General features: G+C 39.7%; 1 protein-coding gene and 1 long non-coding RNA gene across 2 annotated transcripts in view; both read left to right on the forward strand.

Moving 5' to 3' along the window:
• Positions 1 to 7,379, forward strand: part of LOC143740783 (uncharacterized) — an 8,955-nt gene extending 1,576 nt beyond the window's left edge. Inside the window, exon 2 of the long non-coding RNA XR_013204898.1 lies at positions 6,873 to 7,379. This is a non-coding gene — a long non-coding RNA (uncharacterized LOC143740783). The remainder of the gene's footprint in view (positions 1 to 6,872) is intronic.
• Positions 1 to 12,013, forward strand: part of LOC143740811 (tripartite motif-containing protein 16) — an 86,010-nt gene that overhangs the window by 8,294 nt on the left and 65,703 nt on the right. The window lies entirely within an intron of this gene.

Consider the following 12,013-nt stretch of genomic DNA (forward strand, 5'->3'; position numbering starts at 1 on the left):
AAAATGAATATTCTTTAAAAAAAAGCCTCCCAAAAAAAGGAAAAAGTAATTTGGCCAGTCTGAATCCTTAGAGTGAATTCCTCACTGCCTCAGATTTCGGGGAGCCTGTGGAAGGTTAGACGTCCAGCCCGGCTTGTCCATCCAGGCGTTGATCCCTGACCCAGACGGCTAATGCCGACAAAAGTGTTCTATAAAGAGAAACCATGAGGAACATTAGCCATTGTGTTGACAATGTTCTATGATATTTCACTACCTGACACATATTATTGTTTCAAAACGTTTATATGGATTCTCACCAAGGACACGCTGTTCCCGCAGCTTGAGATTCTCGCTACGCCAGCGGTCGTTGCAGTGTCTCTAGTGCTCCCCGCACAGCTGGTGCACACTCCGGAAACTGAAGGATGCGTCCACGAGCAGAGAGCAGAGCATGGATGAACGGACAGCGTTTGAGTTGCTGGTCCACAGACATACACACACACACACACACCCACACACATACACAATGTTCTGTTATAATCTAATTGTAATTCTGTGTGAATACACGGATGTGTTTGTTACGTTACACCATCTTAACTCACAATATTAATTTAACATTTGTCTTTGACAGCCCAGATGCTGCAGGCAGGAAAACAGGAAAACAGCTCGGCCCCTTCTTGCAGTCAGGACAGAGACCTTGCACACAAAAAAACAACCACAAAAGTAATGCATAGTTGAGAGGGAACACAGTGCCCTGTACTGCTAGGTATATTTCAAATATAATAACAAGTGCTAAGGTGCACACACTTAACTGCCCATTGTTTTTATTCTTCTTCTCTTTTTTTTCTTTTTTTTTTAAAGGGACAATGCAAATTGCTTTATTAGTCTTCAGATAATCTCCAGATTAGCATTTTCTTAATTTTCAGCATACTGATCCTGAACAAAGTGTAAAATCACATGTGTGTGTGATGAACAACCAGGGCCTGCAAACATAGGTTAGTATTTGTGTGTGGATAAACAGCCAGAGCCTGCAAACATATACTTGTCCATCGGGTGGCACTGTGGATCCTAATACACCAGGGAGGGAGGGTGACCCCAGGCTTCGATTCTGCCCAGGGGATTCAGGTTTAGCCTGATCTCAAACACTAGTTTACTGTAAGTTAACCTGTGCTTGCAGATTTTAATGTGTATTGTATGAGGTCGGCTCTGTGTAACGTAACAAACACATCATGTAACTATAAACTGATAATTATCTGATAGGCTGGCTTTAACAAGCATGTCTTTCTCTCTCTTTATGACCAAGAAGCTCAACAAAGAACTGATGCAGAAATGTTTTTTTTTTTCCACTCCTTTTGTATCTATTAAACGGAAATTGCAGGTGAGTTCAACATTACTATTTTATTTCTCAGGTATCATGGTTATGGCAAAGTTGGAGGCGGTCGTCATGCTCAAGCACCTTCAGCGGCCTGGAGTAACGAAAATCGCAAAATCAGTCATCGCTCCATTGGCAGAGCATAATATCTGTGCCACCTGTGTTCAGTTATAGTGTGTCGCGTTTGTATATAGTGTTTTTATATAGTTCTTTCGTGTTTCCTGATGAACACAGCGACGCGAAGCCTGTGATCCAACCATTTCCACTTCACCCCTTCATCGGGCTCCTGGATGCAGGCTCCCACAGAGACCAAGGAAAACAGGCTGAACATGAGCAGAAAAACAGGACGAAGTGGTTTTAATATAAGTGGTTTTTCATAATTTTGTTAATAAAGTACAATTTCCTTTACTTTGTTTTGTTGTAATATAACTTTTTCATAATTTTGTTAATAAAGTACAATTTCCCTTTTGTTTGATTTCATTCTTACCCTTCGGAAAGATCGTGTTTTGCTGTTTGACGTGAGCCTTGCACACTATTGTACGTTAGGGTTAGAGTCACTGTTTTATATCTTTTTTTTAAATAAATTAATGATATTCGGGGAACAAGAAATATTTCCTTTAATGCTAGCCAGTATAAATCCTTAAAAAAAGAGTCCAGTGTATAGACAATAGGTACTAGTTATAAATACAATGTTGCATAACTTTGAATGGATCTATCTATCTATCTATCTATCTATCTATCTATCTATCTATCTATCTATCTATCTCTATTAATATCTATTTATGTAATATTTCTTTCTTTCTCTTATATACTTGTAGAGGCTCATCAGGCTTCATTAGCTGCCATTCTATGTACTATTTCTAATCCAACGAGACTCATTTTCCATTCTATCTAATATTTCTAATCCGCCATGTTTGTTTTTGTCGCAACGCATTGTGGGAAATGACGTTTTTTTGGCCTACATTAACAATAGCGCGATAGAAGCTAAGACATCATATCCCAGAGCGCTTTGCAACAAAAACAAATATGGCCGCGGCCGTGATTGTGTTTTCCCGAATGCGAAAAACGCAAATATCTCGGCGAAAACTCAACGGATTCGGCGATCACCGGGCTCGTTCGAACCGTCTTGACGAACTGAAAAGAACAATATATGTTTCATGATTCTGAGTGGTGTTTTCGCGGAGATCAGTGGGCGCGCGGTGACGTGACGATCTCAGAAGAAAACAGCAGCAAATAAACAAGTTTGACTTGTCATTTTAAATATATTTGCAACATAACCAGTAAGCTAAACTTACTGAGCGCTTCTGTGTGTAACAGCTTTACATAGAAGAAATGTATATAGCACATTTGACATTTCGTACAGAAACCATAGGATGTAGTGAATGAATGATCGTGTTAGTGCTTCAGGGGCGGCGACGTGTTTGTTTTTGTTGCAATGTATTATGGGAAGTGAAGTTTTTTCTGTCTACATGAACATCAGCGCGGTAGAAGCTAAGACTTCATATCCCAGAGTGCTTTGCAACAAAAACAATCATGGCCGCGGCCGTAATGGCTATGTTACTGTTTCCCGAATGCGAAAAACGCAAATATCTCGGCGAAAACTCAACGAATTTGGCAAGCAGCGATCTCGTTGGAAACGTATTGACGAACTGAAAACAACTATATGTGTTTCATGGTTTGGAGTGGTGTTTTCGCGGAGATCTGTGGGCGCGGTTTGTGCTCTGATTGTTTGTGTTTAGGGAGAAGGTGAGTGCCTTTTTTTCATTTGTAATGAACATTAATAACTGAAAACAGCTACGTGATACAGATGATGATGATAATAACAGTGAAGACGACACACGATGACAGCTAGCCAAGGAGAACAGGCCTGATGAACATATATAGACATGCAATATTTATTATTTGTGCCGACTTAGCTCAAAATAAGCTCTTTAATTTAATAGTCCTAGTTAGTGTTTGTGTGTGTATCCCTCGTGCCTGCCAGGTCTATGAGTCATCAGCAAATCTGCCCTGTTCTGTGACACCAGGATAAAATGGAGCCTGGCCTCACCCCAAACAAAAAAGTAAGCGCACTGCTTTAAAACAGCATTTGACGACCTTTCGTTCCCTTTAGGAACAAGATACAGTCAAATAATTAGTATATTAGTATTCAATGGACTCTGTGTGTGTGTGTGAGAGAGAGAGAGAGAGAGAGAGAGAGAGAGAGAGCTGGTGGAGGCCTGCTGGCCTTGCTTAAGCAGCCACAAACACATGTTGCACTCTGAAAGAATACATACACTGCATGTTGCTTGCACATTTGATTAACCTGCCACTGTTTTCATACATGCAATAATTTTTTTTTTGCTGACGTCATTTCCATTTAGCTCAAAATAAGCTCTTTAATTTAATAGTCCTAGTTAGTGTTTGTGTGTGTATCCCTCCTGCCTGCACCTGTAAGCTAATTAGTGTGTAAAACATTTTTGTGGTTGTTTTTTTGTGTGCAAAGTCTCTGTCCTCACTGGGGCCCAGCTGTTTCCCTGGACATCTGAGATCGTGTGTGGCTGTGTGGAAGAAGATTGAGACCATTTTTGGAACTGATGATCCAGTTGTCAGGTGTGTTCACTGCTTTGTCATTCCATGCTGCAGTACAATACACTAACAACATAAGAACAAGTGAATACACACACATATACCTCCACTTTTGCCTGCAGCATCTGTGCTGTCAAAGATTATGCTGACATTAATTGACATTAATTGCCACTGTTTTCATACATAGACATGCAATATTTCCTACACTATTTGTGTATCACAAATACATTTTTATGGGAAACATACAGAAAACACAGGAAAAGTGTACATACATTTATTTAACTGTATATAACCCTTGACCTGTAACCTCCCCCACCAACTCAATCTCTCTCACTTTCACACATAGGCACACACACACACACACACACACACACACACACACACACACACACACACACACACACAGAGAGACAAAGGAAATGCTAATTCAAACATCAAGCCTGAACACATATAAACTCACAAAATAACTTAGAAAGAAAAGCAACGAAATCTTTTTGTACTTTAAAATAAACTCTGCAAAAGAAATCTCTCATTACAATATGAGTTTAGACTTTAGATAGGATCATTGTGCTGAAAATTAAGAAAATGTAAATCTAAAGACTTGTTTAAAGAGTAATAAAGGTAAATGTGCATTGTCCCTTATAAAATGAAATAAAGAATAAAACGAATGAGCAGTTAGATGCAATTAAACTAGTGTTTGAGATCAGGCTTAACTTGCATCCCCTGGGCAGAATCGAAGCCTGGTCTCACCCCATGTCTCATTACAATATGAGTCTCGTTGGATTAGAAATAGTACATAGAATGGCAGCTAATGAAGTCTGATGAGCCTCCACAAGAACATAAGAGAAAGAAAGAAATATTAGATAAATAGATAGATAAAAAGAAAACAATCAAACAATTGTTTCAGGGAAATTGTGCGCACACATGTCTGATGTGCTTTACCATTTTAGTAATCATTTGTGTCTTACTCTTTTTATCAAGTGTTTTGCTTCAAAAATTAAACAACGTCAATAAAAATATCACTAATTTGTCTAAGAAAAGGCTATTATTTGGTTTTGCACTTGTCCTAATCATTTGGTAATAAGGAAAAGAAGTTTTGTATAAAGTAAATAAACAAATATTGATATGAAGGATCATTAGGGAAATACATTTTTTCTTCCGTTTACTTTGAGAGTGTTCAAAGCAGGCCGCCCGTCGCCGCTGAATACAGTAGCTGAAACAGTAGCGCGGTACAATGTATTGTATGAGGTCGACTCTGTGTAACTTAACAAACACATCATGTAACTATAAACTGATAGTTATCTGATAGGCTGGCTTTAACAAGCATGTCTTTCTCTCTCTTTATGACCAAGAAGCTCAACAAAGAACTGATGCAGAAATGTTTGAAAAGCAGAAAAGCCTGTGATCCAACCATTTCCACTTCACCCCTTCATCGGGCTCCTGGATGCAGGCTCCCACAGAGACCAAGGAAAACAGGCTGAACATGAGCAGAAAAACAGGACGAAGTGGTGTCAGCTGGGCTTGTGGATACAGAGGCCCTGTGAGTCTCCAGAGGACAGCCATGTCACAGCCCAGATCGAAGCGCCTCCGTGGAGAGACATGTGATGTGTGTGTTTTTATATATATATATAATTTTTTTTAATTTTATTTTTTTTATATACAATATGTGCAGATATGATCTGGGGCTTGTGAAGATGCCACAATTCTGCGGCCCACGGGGAGTTCCTCTTCACTGGAGCGGTGCGATTTGGAGAGCCTTGGCTGGGAGCCAGCCAGGTATGATCTGATCACACTGTCACACTCTTGTACTAATCATATTTTCAGACTGCTGCAGTTGGACAGACCGCCCCCCGTCTTCAGCGCTTCTGGCTTGATTTGACCTGCTGAGATGTTGGACCAGAGGAGGACAGACATGCTTTAAGGACACACGCAACCGGTTAAGGTCACACACGCACACACACACACACACACACACACACACCTGCACAACGTATGTTTTGGCTGTACATGGCTGTTTCTGAGTTCTTCCAGAAGAAAGGGCCCAAAGCCCTGTGCTGCCCAGCGGCCCAGCAGTACTCTCCTGCCTGCCTGACGAACCCAGCGATGTGAACAACAGATGAAGCAAGTGGATGAAAGCGCTTATGGCAAGTATCAAGACTTATATACATATACACACACACACAGTTTTTTTATACACACACATATTCCCCTGTGAGTGCCACTGAAGTGCCACTAGTAATATGCGTATTAACAATAGTAATCCGCAATAAAACCAAGTAATACGATAAATATGACATATGATAAATATGACATATGATATCATATCATATTTACTGGTCATTTAGATTACCACTAGTAATCCGCTGGACGGCTCCAGAAGCCATCATGTACAGGAAGTTCACCTCGGCCAGTGACGTGTGTAGTTACGGCATTGTCATGTGGGAAGTGATGTCATATGGCGAACGACCATATTGGGACATGAGCAACCAGGATGTGAGATTCCTTGATTCAAAACACAAATCCATAAGTGGCTGGTGAGTGTCATTGATACTGACGAACACAGCTGTAGATCTTGAAATCATTTCTTGAATCTCTACAAGAAGCAGAAGTCATTGACTTATTTTTGTTTTCTCAGTGATGTGAACAGTGGGTCCGGACAGACAATGCTGTACGGACACACACAACCAGGTAAGGTCACACACACACACACACACACACACACACACACACACACACACACACACACACACACACACACACACACACACACACACACACACACACACACACACACACACACACACAATGTATGTTTAGGCTGTTTCTGAGTTCTTAATGTTGAAAGAGTTAGACTTTTATGAGAAGAAGAGTTTTTTTAACTCTGATTTTTTTTAACCAGCTGATTCTGACTCACATTTCTGATGCTAAAAGTGTCTTCTGGTTCTCTGTGCATCAGCTCCAGAGCAAGAAGTATGCCCATGTGAACAGATGGAGGTGATCAGCGGCCGATCAGCAAGCAGCAACCCTGCACAGTGTATGCAGCCGTCGTCACACCCAACGTCAGGCAGGAGTTCTCTCACAGTGTCATCGGATCCTAATGGCCGATCTGTTGGACAACATCAGTTGGAGCAGCGGTTGGACAGTGGACGAAGAAGAAGAGCAGACCAAGCATGTTCTAGAGCTCTCCGAGGAGCTGAGCAGAGGGACGCTGTGTCAGATTGTCTTAAAACTATGAAAATGCAATTAGTACAAGAGATGTATTGTTGTATTGTTTGTGTATCTGTGTATAAAAGTTTTGTTCTTGTTGATATTATTTTGATTATTGGTCATTTTATGCTGTGCTTTGTTGTACACTGGACCCTTTTTTTAAGGATTAATACTGGCTAGCATTAAAGGAAATATTTCCCTTAACCCATTGTTTAATTGTTTAATATTTGTTTAATAAAAATCAAGTTTCCCTTTAGTTGGTATTCAAAGTAGTCAATCAGAACTCACCATTATCTCTTTGTTTCTCATCCCAAAAACTAAAATAGGTGTGAATTTGTCAGTTACTTTAGCATACACCAGGCCTCTGTCTTAAGAAGGCTCAAAAACTCTTTAACTATATATTCAAAAACTCTTTAATTATATATTCAATTTAATAAAGTTGTAATGTAACCTTTGATTAATCTTTTTAATAAAATATGTATTAGGGCCACAGTATAAAGTGGGTCCCTTTTTCTCATTTATTATCATGAACATGCATGGAAAGTTTCAAAATGCTGTATTGTTAGAAAATATTTTAATTTTGAATAGAATAGAATAAATCTTTATTGTCCACTGGGGTGGAACATTTTCTTTATAAATATATATATTATTACTATAATTAAACACACCCTCCTCTTCTTCCTCCTCCACCACCTCCACCCAACAGCCCCATTCTTCCCCACCAAGGGGCAAATGATGATGATTTTGAGGTAATGGATATATTCGATGTAGGCTGTCAAACTCTCTAGCTGCAATTCTGGTGTTAATTATTCGTTTGATTTTTATTTATCTCCAGTACTTTGCAGACGACGAAGAGGAGGATGACTGATTTTGTTTTTTAATAAAAATTAATATTTTATACATACTCACCTTTAATGTGATTTTTGAGAGAGAGAGAGAGCACTGAGAAGATTATACACTTCTTTTTTAAGGCAGTCACCCAATTCATTAGTATTTCAATGGTCTGTGTGTGTGTGTGAGAATCATTGCATATAGGCTACTAATAAAAGGACAAAATTTAATCAAACAAAAATGAAAGTTATAAGGGAAATTGTATTTTATTAACAAGAGAACAAGTTTGACTTGCCATTTTAAATATATTTGCAACATAACCAGTAAGCTAAACTTACTGAGCGCTTCTGTGTGTAACAGCTTTACATAGAAGAAATGTATATAGCACATTTGACATTTCGTACAGAAACCATAGGATGTAGTGAATGAATGATCGTGTTAGTGCTTCAGGGGCGGCGACGTGTTTGTTTTTGTTGCAATGTATTATGGGAAGTGAAGTTTTTTCTGTCTACATGAACATCAGCGCGGTAGAAGCTAAGACTTCATATCCCAGAGTGCTTTGCAACAAAAACAATCATGGCCGCGGCCGTAATGGCTATGTTACTGTTTCCCGAATGCGAAAAACGCAAATATCTCGGCGAAAACTCAACGAATTTGGCAAGCAGCGATCTCGTTGGAAACGTATTGACGAACTGAAAACAACTATATGTGTTTCATGGTTTGGAGTGGTGTTTTCGCGGAGATCTGTGTGCGCGGTTTGTGCTCTGATTGTTTGTGTTTAGGGAGAAGGTGAGTGCCTTTTTTTCATTTGTAATGAACATTAATAACTGAAAACAGCTACGTGATACAGATGATGATGATAATAACAGTGAAGACGACACACGATGACAGCTAGCCAAGGAGAACAGGCCTGATGAACATATATAGACATGCAATATTTATTATTTGTGCCGACTTAGCTCAAAATAAGCTCTTTAATTTAATAGTCCTAGTTAGTGTTTGTGTGTGTATCCCTCGTGCCTGCCAGGTCTATGAGTCATCAGCAAATCTGCCCTGTTCTGTGACACCAGGATAAAATGGAGCCTGGCCTCACCCCAAACAAAAAAGTAAGCGCACTGCTTTAAAACAGCATTTGACGACCTTTCGTTCCCTTTAGGAACAAGATACAGTCAAATAATTAGTATATTAGTATTCAATGGACTCTGTGTGTGTGTGTGAGAGAGAGAGAGAGAGAGAGAGAGAGAGAGAGAGAGCTGGTGGAGGCCTGCTGGCCTTGCTTAAGCAGCCACAAACACATGTTGCACTCTGAAAGAATACATACACTGCATGTTGCTTGCACATTTGATTAACCTGCCACTGTTTTCATACATGCAATAATTTTTTTTTTGCTGACGTCATTTCCATTTAGCTCAAAATAAGCTCTTTAATTTAATAGTCCTAGTTAGTGTTTGTGTGTGTATCCCTCCTGCCTGCACCTGTAAGCTAATTAGTGTGTAAAACATTTTTGTGGTTGTTTTTTTGTGTGCAAAGTCTCTGTCCTCACTGGGGCCCAGCTGTTTCCCTGGACATCTGAGATCGTGTGTGGCTGTGTGGAAGAAGATTGAGACCATTTTTGGAACTGATGATCCAGTTGTCAGGTGTGTTCACTGCTTTGTCATTCCATGCTGCAGTACAATACACTAACAACATAAGAACAAGTGAATACACACACATATACCTCCACTTTTGCCTGCAGCATCTGTGCTGTCAAAGATTATGCTGACATTAATTGACATTAATTGCCACTGTTTTCATACATAGACATGCAATATTTCCTACACTATTTGTGTATCACAAATACATTTTTATGGGAAACATACAGAAAACACAGGAAAAGTGTACATACATTTATTTAACTGTATATAACCCTTGACCTGTAACCTCCCCCACCAACTCAATCTCTCTCACTTTCACACATAGGCACACACACACACACACACACACACACACACACACACACACACACACACACACACACACACACACACACACACACACACACAGAGAGACAAAGGAAATGCTAATTCAAACATCAAGCCTGAACACATATAAACTCACAAAATAACTTAGAAAGAAAAGCAACGAAATCTTTTTGTACTTTAAAATAAACTCTGCAAAAGAAATCTCTCATTACAATATGAGTTTAGACTTTAGATAGGATCATTGTGCTGAAAATTAAGAAAATGTAAATCTAAAGACTTGTTTAAAGAGTAATAAAGGTAAATGTGCATTGTCCCTTATAAAATGAAATAAAGAATAAAACGAATGAGCAGTTAGATGCAATTAAACTAGTGTTTGAGATCAGGCTTAACTTGCATCCCCTGGGCAGAATCGAAGCCTGGTCTCACCCCATGTCTCATTACAATATGAGTCTCGTTGGATTAGAAATAGTACATAGAATGGCAGCTAATGAAGTCTGATGAGCCTCCACAAGAACATAAGAGAAAGAAAGAAATATTAGATAAATAGATAGATAAAAAGAAAACAATCAAACAATTGTTTCAGGGAAATTGTGCGCACACATGTCTGATGTGCTTTACCATTTTAGTAATCATTTGTGTCTTACTCTTTTTATCAAGTGTTTTGCTTCAAAAATTAAACAACGTCAATAAAAATATCACTAATTTGTCTAAGAAAAGGCTATTATTTGGTTTTGCACTTGTCCTAATCATTTGGTAATAAGGAAAAGAAGTTTTGTATAAAGTAAATAAACAAATATTGATATGAAGGATCATTAGGGAAATACATTTTTTCTTCCGTTTACTTTGAGAGTGTTCAAAGCAGGCCGCCCGTCGCCGCTGAATACAGTAGCTGAAACAGTAGCGCGGTACAATGTATTGTATGAGGTCGACTCTGTGTAACTTAACAAACACATCATGTAACTATAAACTGATAGTTATCTGATAGGCTGGCTTTAACAAGCATGTCTTTCTCTCTCTTTATGACCAAGAAGCTCAACAAAGAACTGATGCAGAAATGTTTGAAAAGCAGAAAAGCCTGTGATCCAACCATTTCCACTTCACCCCTTCATCGGGCTCCTGGATGCAGGCTCCCACAGAGACCAAGGAAAACAGGCTGAACATGAGCAGAAAAACAGGACGAAGTGGTGTCAGCTGGGCTTGTGGATACAGAGGCCCTGTGAGTCTCCAGAGGACAGCCATGTCACAGCCCAGATCGAAGCGCCTCCGTGGAGAGACATGTGATGTGTGTGTTTTTATATATATATATAATTTTTTTTAATTTTATTTTTTTTATATACAATATGTGCAGATATGATCTGGGGCTTGTGAAGATGCCACAATTCTGCGGCCCACGGGGAGTTCCTCTTCACTGGAGCGGTGCGATTTGGAGAGCCTTGGCTGGGAGCCAGCCAGGTATGATCTGATCACACTGTCACACTCTTGTACTAATCATATTTTCAGACTGCTGCAGTTGGACAGACCGCCCCCCGTCTTCAGCGCTTCTGGCTTGATTTGACCTGCTGAGATGTTGGACCAGAGGAGGACAGACATGCTTTAAGGACACACGCAACCGGTTAAGGTCACACACGCACACACACACACACACACACACACACACCTGCACAACGTATGTTTTGGCTGTACATGGCTGTTTCTGAGTTCTTCCAGAAGAAAGGGCCCAAAGCCCTGTGCTGCCCAGCGGCCCAGCAGTACTCTCCTGCCTGCCTGACGAACCCAGCGATGTGAACAACAGATGAAGCAAGTGGATGAAAGCGCTTATGGCAAGTATCAAGACTTATATACATATACACACACACACAGTTTTTTTATACACACACATATTCCCCTGTGAGTGCCACTGAAGTGCCACTAGTAATATGCGTATTAACAATAGTAATCCGCAATAAAACCAAGTAATACGATAAATATGACATATGATAAATATGACATATGATATCATATCATATTTACTGGTCATTTAGATTACCACTAGTAATCCGCTGGACGGCTCCAGAAGCCATCATGTACAGGAAGTTCACCTCGGCCAGTGACGTGTGTA

The sequence above is a fragment of the Siphateles boraxobius genome, unplaced genomic scaffold (genome assembly GCF_051911475.1).
Source record: "Siphateles boraxobius isolate OS27281-9 unplaced genomic scaffold, OSU_SipBor_1 1, whole genome shotgun sequence".
NCBI classification, from domain to species: Eukaryota; Metazoa; Chordata; class Actinopteri; order Cypriniformes; family Leuciscidae; genus Siphateles; species Siphateles boraxobius.